Source organism: Macrobrachium nipponense, chromosome 14, assembly GCF_015104395.2.
Source record: "Macrobrachium nipponense isolate FS-2020 chromosome 14, ASM1510439v2, whole genome shotgun sequence".
NCBI classification, from domain to species: Eukaryota; Metazoa; Arthropoda; class Malacostraca; order Decapoda; family Palaemonidae; genus Macrobrachium; species Macrobrachium nipponense.
In genome coordinates, this window is record NC_087207.1 from 79949929 (window position 1) to 79959928 (window position 10000).

The window sequence follows — 10000 nt, forward strand, 5'->3', positions numbered from 1 at the left end:
ACGTGATTCATTTACACACCCATATTCACAAGTAAAAACAAAACAAGAAACTCAATGTATGGTCTTGTCCTGGTTTCGACTTAATTTGCCAAGCCATTGACGAAGGACCGATACATAGTATTGAGAATGTCCCAAATATATACACCCTACAGAAGACAGGCGGGTTGTCACAAAGTAGGGGTGGTTTTCAAACCTCATTTGGCTCAAAATTCACCGTACACTCTCAAAGGACACCTTCCATGAACGTACCTACCGCAGGGACCGACCAACAATCCACAAACCTGACAAAAGTGTCAGGGAGGTGGGGGTTGGAAATCTCATTAGCCCCTGGATAACCCCTTACTGTTTTTTACAAAATACGATGAATCATATTTCCGATACAGCTTTAAGCTGCCATTACCTTAAAATTTCTTTAACAATTTACAAATTTCTTTTGACATTAAAGGATTAATTTTTATACATCCTTTGACGAACGTTCATATTATGGTCGTAACTTTTCTTGTACAAAGCAGATTAAATGATATTTCCTTTCCTTTGCCTATTAGAATACCAACAATCCATTTTGGCTACTTTCCCAGTTTAATAGCATTATTGTTTCTCGAACTGAACATGTTCAAAAACACCACTGTTTTCCCCTATGCATATCAAAAACAAAAACAAAAAAGCATTTTAAAAAAAAAATATTGTCATGTGTTATATTCTCTTTTCCAGTGCTGTTTCAGCCATTTGCCCCAATGTAAAAGTTTGTCACCAAGACTTAAATGGAATTTTTAGAATTATATACACCATCCATTAGGATTGTCAGGGGGTTTTATTTTGATTGATGGTACATGTTTCGTTGTTTTTAAATTGTTTTTTAAAAAGCGACATTAACACCACTTCTTCAGGAGATGGGGATACTCTCTCCAAATATTATTATTATAAGCCAGTAACAGGCAAATTGTTTGATTTGTCAGTTTTTTTTTTTATTTGTTTTTTGGGGGGGTGGGGGGGGGGGGGGGGGGGGGGGGTGGGGGGCTGGGTTTGATATCTTTTTTTTTTTTTTTTTTGCCGCATCTAATCGCATGTTTTTAGTACACTGTCAGGATATTTCCGTTTCTTTTTTAGTATTGTCGGGGGAGTTCTTTTGATAAGTGCATGTTTTCATTGTTTTAAATTGTTTTTTTTTTAAAAGCGCATTAACACCAACATTCTTCAGGAGATGGGAGATATCTTTCACATTATCATTATAGGGCAGTAAAAGCAAGCAAATTTTATTTTGGTTAGGGGTTCTTTTTGGTTTTAAAATATACTGTCTGTTTTTGACCGCATCTAATGCATTGTTTATGGCACCACTGTCATGGCCATTTCCGTGTTTCTTTGCTTGTCTTCCGAATCCTATCTATTTTCCATCTATATATTCTGGGCTACATGTACATAATGCTCCTTAGAACGGATGGTACAAAAACACTGAGTTTTTTAAACCTTGGGCAAGTTTTGGTCCAGGATAGGAAATGCCCATAGGAAAAGGAATTATTAATTCAAATTTACTAGAGGAATGGAAAAATGATGGATGCCTACCCCTTATTGGATTGTTCTCATACAGAAATGAATAGTTGTTTTTAAATATGGTTTACAGAAAACCTATTGATATTTCCTTCCTAATGTGTCATTTCTAATTCCTGGACAAACCGCAATGTTAAAAAATCAGTGCTTACATCCGTTTCTAACGAGGCATTTCGGTGGTATGTAGCCCAAAGAATTACAGATGAGGAAATAGATAAGGATTTCGGAAGACAAGCCAAAGAAACGGAAATAAATTCCATGACAAGTGTGCCTAAACAATGCCATTAGATAGGCCGGCAAAACAGACTATGTATTAAAACCAAAAAGAACCATAACAACAACATAAAATTTGCTTGTACTGCCATATCAATGATAATGTGAAAGGTATTCTCCCATCTAACTGAAAGAAGTTTTTGTGTTCAATATCGGCTTTTTGAAAAAACAATAAAACCATTGAAACATGGTACTTATCAAGAACTCCCCCACCAATACTAAATGGATGTGGTCTATATAATTCCATGAAAGTCTTGTTGACAACTTTTACAATGGCCAAACGGGTAAAGCATAGGAAAAAAAAAATAGAACAACATAAGAAATGAGTGAGATATGCACAAGTGGAAATAGTGGTATTTTGTTTTTTGCACCAATGCTAGTTGAAGAACAACTCATGATATTACTGAGAAGTGCCAAAAAAGAATTAGTTATTGTAATTAAAGCACTGTAAAGGGAATATAATGTAATCTGTCTTTATAAACGAAACTTATAACCATAGTATGAACATCAGTCAAGGGATGTATAAACTTGATCCTTTAATGTGAAAAGAAATTTGTAAACTGTTTAGATTTTAAGGTAGGCAGTAGGGATGTATGTAAATATGATTATCATATTTGTAAACACAGTAAGTGGGCAGCAGAGCTAATAAGATTTCCAGGTCCCCCTCTCTGACAGCTATCAGGTGTGGATTTGTAGTCTTCTAAGGTGGGTACGTTTATGGTAGTGTCCCTTGAGATATAAGGTGAACTTTAGCAAAAAAAGAGTGTTGAAAGCCACTACTACCTTGACACCCAACTTTTGGTGGATCTGCAGTCTCGAACGGTTGAAAATTCTGAATATATAGTATAAAGAAAATCGTGGATGCATAGTATAAAGTCAAAATCTTGAATGCATGGTTTTCATATTTTTTTACCTACGTCTTGGAGTTTCATGAAGCATCACTGCTTGGCTGGTTTCTTGGTAAGCATTCGCTTATGGGATAAAATTCGAGTTCAGTATCTTTGTGTGTTTTATAATATCTTTGATACACTGATACACACACATTATATATATATATATATATATATATATATATATATATATATATATATATATATATATATATATATATATATATAGGGTAATATAGGCATATATTTACAATCGTTGTTTATAATGGTTGTGGAGATTTTGCCATTAAAAAATGAGACAACAGAAGTAGTTGCTATAATTGTTTTTTTTCTTTTTGTGGGTATGGTTGATGCTACGGCAGGCCCGAGTGCTCATTATGGGGAGTGGTAAGGAAATCTGTCAATAGGATAATAGAGTGTCTGGCCGAATTTATGGGGATACAGAGAGTAGTGATTATTCCGTATGCACCAGAAGCTGATGTGTTATTTGAACAAGCCAATAAGCGGGTTTTCGAAGCTCTAAACGTCACAACAGGAGCAGTTATCAGATGAGATAGATTTTTTTCTCTCTCTCTCTCTCTCATCTCTCTCTCGGGTCTCAAGTCATCTCTCTCTCTCTCTCTCTCTCTCTTTTGGGAGGGGGACGGGGTGTAGGGATGTGGCGATACTGTTTGTCATTGCATGTTCATGGTGGTTAGTGATACCTTTAGCATGTCACCGATTGAGGCATTGTTTGGTTACCTAGTGCGAGGTGTGTTTGATTTGTTATCTATACCTTCTCGTTGTGATATTCTAATTAAGTCGTTACTCACTCATTGTCACAGCTAAAGTGTGACATGCAGGTTGCAGTAGTCATTTTGAATCAAAGACACGAGAAGTAGTTAAGGGAAATAATGTGATTTCAGACAATGCAAAGTTGCAGTTGGGGAATAACGTGCTCCTGAAGGTTAATGTAGGAATTGGTTGATCTACAATTTGAGGTCTTCGTTTAAGGCTGTTTTAGGGCGCTCAAGTGAAGGCAGGGAATACGTTTGGGGTTCTTGATGAGGTTGCGGGATTAAGCACACATATCGGAGTTTGAGAAAACAATTTAATTGTAATTGGGGGCTAGTCTTGTTTCCTTGTTTTTCCCGGTCCGTTGAATGGTATTTTTTTAGGTGATTTCATAAATGTGAGGAATAATGTTTTAAAATATGAGGACAGTATTCTGTAGAGTTTTTTTTTTCTGATCATTTTTTTTTCTGAGCAAACGCGGTGAACTGGCAAAATAGGTCAGTGTTTTATTTTTTTATTATTATTAGCAATGAAGGGGTTTAGCATTCTCGTTTTCAGCGTGGTCTTTGGTGTTTTCTCGTTTATTATATTTATGCTAAATGGGGTACAGAGTTCGATGAGCGTTTTCTTAAGTTTGGAAAAGAGTTTATAGTATTTTTTTCCCCGTCGGAGACATTAGTGTATCTGCCATGAGATAGTTGTTTCTATGTGTTATGCACTGTGATCTTGGGTATTGTATTGGTGACTTATGATTGTGTGGTTTTATGAGATGACATCTCACAGGTGTGTTTCGGTTTGGATTTCTTTTCTTTTCGGGCATTAGATTCCATTTGGTGAGGTCATTCTTTTGTTTTTGGTAGGGGTCTGTTTGGTGGTTATATAATCTATATACGAGTTTTTGGAACACAATTTTTGTGTTAGTGGTTTTAGGTGGACAAGATTCAGTCAGTTGTTACTGGATTTTTGTGGCAATTGTTTGTTAGTCCTTGACAGCTATATTTTAGAGTGGCGGATCATAGTTTGGGGAGAACATTAGTTGAAGGTTAATTCCTTTTAAATTGACCCATGACATGACTGACAAGTACCACTTCCTACGTTCTGAATGGGATCGTCGCCACTAAATGTTCTGCAGTAACCTTCACACCTTCGCTTTTATTTTAGAGAGAACTACGACTTTCATGATTTGTAATGGACATGATGTCGCTTGTTGTCGTCATGTGAAAAGAGGTGTTCAGATCTTCGTCGATGATCTTCATGTAATTAGTGCATCATAGTGCATACATAATGTCACATGATCGTCAGCTTGAGATAAGATATGCTCTCTACAATGAACTGCTTATTATAGTTACAGCCGTGATAGTGGCTATTGTTTTTTTTTTTTTTTTTTTTTTTTTTTAAGTTTGAATATGACGGATGTGCTGCCAAGGACGTGCTTTCATATTAATATTTTTGAGCTGGCCCGAATGTGATGGAGTAGATGACATATTCTGTGACAGTTTGAGCCTGTGCTCGGAACGAGAACGTTCCAGTTTTGGGTTTCCGAACAAGTGAAGTCGGGTATCAAGATAGTTATTGAAATATAAGCTCTGTTATAAAGATTGTTGATTCAGCAATCTGTAGTGTTTTACCTGGAGACAAAGCGGGATTCTTTCAGCATTTTATAATAAAGAATTCAGCACTTCTAGAGGTGAGGTGATGAGGGAGTCTTCCGCCGAAGAATGTAAGCTCAGCTCACCCAGACGTTCATTCAAGGGTCTTCATACGTACGTGACCAGGGTATGGAGGTCACGTGTTGCTGTGTATGGGCGGAAGTTGGAGATGTCGGGTAAAGTACACCAATCTGGTTTTGATCAGGTCTCATACGTACGTGTGTGCGTGGCACTGTATGTTCACTATATGATATGGAAGCTGATGTATAATTGGGTACTATGAGCCATATACAGTCGTGTGAAATGGACCTATTTCGAGTGATGGTTTATCTATTGCTGAAGGGGTAAGCGTAGTTACAATTCAATGCCCAATGTGTAACTTCGTCTTTCACCTCGTGAACATTGATTTCAGAGTTTTCTCTTTAATATATGAGACTTTGTTCCAAGAGATTGATTTTTATTATTATGGTTTTATTACCATTTATATCTGCTTATTCATGTTGGATTCCTTCCTTCTCAGATGGATCTGGAAGTCTCTAATGATGGGGAATGGAGCAGTACATGTCGAAATTGACTGGAACTGTTAGTTGTATGTCCTAGACTAAGGAGAATTATTTTGACTGGTGTTTAAAGATATGTTAGTTGCTGGAGAGAATATTATTTTGACTTTTGTCCCATCCGGTTTTATGTTTTTGATTTCCCATTTTCCATGTCGGTGTGTCATTTGGATTTTATTCACGTTTCATAAATAAGATCGAGTTTCAGAACTAGACTTATTTAGTAATTCAGTGCCTTACTGTTTCTTTACGAATAAAGTAATTTTTTTTTATTTTTAATCCTGGATTTGATTCAGCAACCTTAGTTATGAATTGTGGGTTGAGAGAGAGAGAGAGAGAGAGAGAGAGAGAGAGAGAGAGAGAGAGAGAGAGAGAGAGAGAAGCCAGGCTGGCAAACACAACCGTCAAATCATCTTTACTCACTAGGTAAGAAAAATAAGAGACACTTTTTTAGAAAAAGGCGTATGATATATGTATAAAAAGGCCTAGTTTGGCCTTGTCTAAATAATAATAAAGGAAAAAAAACTGGTAACCTACCTTAGAAACGAAGCCAATATAGGCATCTCTGATAATATTCTCAAGGCAAATAAATCTGGGGCTAGACCAAACTCCAAGATACAAAAATGGAATCATTATTTCCCCAAAAACTTATATGATGAAAATATGAAATGAATTGAAAGCCCAACTAAAAAAAACGTCAAGCCATCTCAAATGACTACCACACCAGTTACCACATTAAGTCACAATAGTTCACATAGATATCACTATTCTCATTTTGGAGATATTGATCACACCTATCTGAAATCAAAAATAAATATTAACCTATCTGAAAAAAAAAAAATGGATGAACATAAAAAATGGGAATAAAAATTGAAATGTGTCTTTGTACACGGGAGAAAAACTGACTAGGAATTCAATGTTTTTCCACTGCCCTACGGCTTCTCAGGGCACCTATAAACTATTCAATGTTCAAAAAATTTTTTACCTTAATTACCTTTCCACGATCTTTTCCATGCGCCTCCCAACGGCCCTCCCACTGGAATTAACTTAGAACAGTCGGGCCTGTATTGAATCGTTTCTCACCGATGAACCCATTATATTTCCACTGCCGCGTCACGACTTTAGTTCATACAAACGCACTAACTCCTTCTAGTCTTTTGCACACGCCTGATGAACGTATTTACGCATACGAGAGTGTTCCCAAGAGCTCTGTTTGCATGTTCAATGACGTCACAATCACGTGACAATTCAAGTCACGTAGTCCACCCGCTTGATCAGTTTGAGCCCCCGCGCTCACAACTCCACGATTAGACATGTTTTACCTCATTGGCATCTGCTGGACATCTACACAAAACATCCACTGACGTCTCAAAGCTTTATCCACAATACATGGCTGCTAGAGGAAAACTTCAATTGGACTCTATCTTTAAAACTCCTAACTACCCTTTAAGTACCTGTAATATATACACATACACATCCCAGGTTATTTTGTTATTGGGCATCTCTCTGGTCTTTTTTTTTTTTTTGAGTAGGACAGTTGAAGATTTTGTTCGCTTTATGAATCACTTCTTTAATTATATGGCTAGTGCACTTTAAAGATCACAGCTGCTGACGGATTAGTTCAATGCCCCTTTCCTTGAGATCCAGGGAACAAATCGGTAAGGCACAATACTTCGTGCATTTTATCCAGGACGTCTCAGAAGCAGCTTCCTGCATAAACAAACTGTTCAAATGAAATAGCCATTCCACTGCATCATGCAGTGCAAGAAATCATATGATTACCTCAACCTCAAAGAGCCCTGATCAATAAGCTTGTGATAAGGACCCCAAACTATGACTGGCCATTCTACCTGGCAATAGATGGCAGCAGCATAGGTGTAGGACCAGTCATGTTCCAAGAAAATCATCATCTGTACCATCAAGAAGGATCTCCTGGGGTTGATCCTTGCTATGAAGCATTTTGCGTCCTATCATGCAGACATTTAGTACCTCATATTGACAGATCACAATCTCCTGGTCTATCTAATCAACTTCAGAAATCAGAATAAAAAGTTAATGCACTGGTGCCTTGAGCTTTAAGTTTACAATTGTGCAACCTAATAAATCAATAATAATAAGATAGCTGATGTGCTCTCTTGGCACTGAGTCTACCTACAAGACTTTGTAAATTAGTAGCAACAAGTAGTTAGTTAATTTATAAATTTGGCCTATGTACTGGAGCTGGCAAGCTCCGTGGCACTTTTGGCATAGTGGCTCATATAGCAGAGTATTTCTGGCATATTAACCTATTATATAGGTTGTGCTTAAACTAAGTAAAGTATAGTGAGTTAAAACTGTTCTCTAGCCCAACAAGCTGAAGGACATGTCTTAACCACCTTCACATTTCACTTGCCATCTGTTAATACATGGCATTGGATTTATCCTTTAAAATATTTTTCATGCGTCATAGAGTAAGGAACTCATGTTTTAAAAATGCCACATGTAGTTAGATAATCGTCAATTGAATTGGTGCTGAAGTAGCTTACCCATATGTAATGTTAGTGATAATGTGCTATGATTTTAAGATTTTGCTAGTAGTACATACCCACAGACACCCTTATGTTGAGTAAGCCAGTAAGCTCATACCCCTCCTAAGAAGTTAAGGATCACCATAGTCTATTATCAAGGCATGGGTAAAAAATCCATTGAGGGGATGTATTTAATGTAACTGAGACTGACAGCTTGCTACGTCAGACCTTCACGAACAAAAGGCAGTGGAATGTCTACTTAAAGGGGAAGTTTTTTTTTTTTTTATGGATTTTGTTCACCAGTTTGATTGATCTCTCTTCGTTGTTAGGGGAAAATTTCATATGCAGTCTGTCCCATAGAGACTGCTGGAAACTGGCATCTCAAGGAGAGGCTCGCCATTGGGACCCACGAGGGAATACACCTGATCATTATAGCTTGCTCCCTTTTTAATCTTTAGCATCAAAATCTTCTGTCATTCCACGCTGGTCAGTGTAAGCACCAACAGCAGAGAGGCAACTGATCTTTGCCCATCTTGAGACTCACCTTTCACCCTGATGACATCTCTCCCCATGTGGCCAACACTTAACAAAGTGAAACTCAGATCTCATCAATGCAGAATATTGCATACAACATGTGGAAAAAAGCCCAGTAGGTCTATGGAAGAAAGTGTTTCTTTTCTATGATTCCTCTCAAAACTTTCCGTTCAAGTCAATTCCTCTTCTTTGCTCAACCAGTTGTTAAGGTCTGTTCAATCTGGATATAACTTAAGATCACACTCCTTTCGTGATATAGGGTGATATCTTAATGATATTCAAAGTTGAATGGAGGAGGAGAAGGAAGCTAGTTTTGGGTTCACTATTATTTTATTAATGGGACCATTATATTCTTATTTTTATTCTTTACATTATATTATTGTATTAATTCATGAATGAGCAATATTGCTTGGTATTATATTATATTATGTTGCAATATTAACACGAGTTTATGCATATATCTAGGGAATTGAAAGAAAAGGTAATTTTGAGCAGAAATGTCCTATAAACATGTGCATTTTAGGTCTTCATTTGTCAGTGAGGTGAATTTTTAGAATAACTGTTATCATTAAAAGGGCAATTAAGTGGCATATGGATGTCAGATTGAAAAGAATGGGAACATTATGGAAATTTTACTTTCTTTATTCTTTCCTGTCAAAGGGAGCCTATTCATACGGTAATCGAAAGAGGTAAAAAAGCTGACATTGTTCAAAGTGAAGTATCCTCCTTACCTACAATTCCTTGTCACCATGATTACTGTCACTATCTATCATTTAGTAGCATAGGTGTATGCCTACCCCTGACTCCTGACTCAACAATTCCGTGGCGAGGTTGCAAGACAGAGTGAGCTTGAATTTAACTTTCATAAACCAAAAATCATCAAGCAGCTTTTACATCACTTTCTTGATACATAAGGCTAATCATTACACTTAATTACATGAAGTCTGTTCACAGGTGATTTACTAGTTGCAGGGACTGTAGTGCTGTTACATTTTTCAATAAACTGCAAGGGAAAATAGCAATTCATAAGGCTAGCAATTGAGTTGCTTAACATGCTTCATCAACCCTCCCCCCCAACCCCCACCCCCCATATCTATGACTACTCACTCCAACATCTCGTGTGCGCCAGCTTGCTTGCCCATTTAATGATAACGATTACTTTTAAAAATTCACCTCGGGGACAAAGTAAGTCTTAAAATGTACATGTTTATAAAATATCTTCTGCTCAGTGACTTTCTTTCATTTCCCAAAATATTTGCATAAACTTTGGT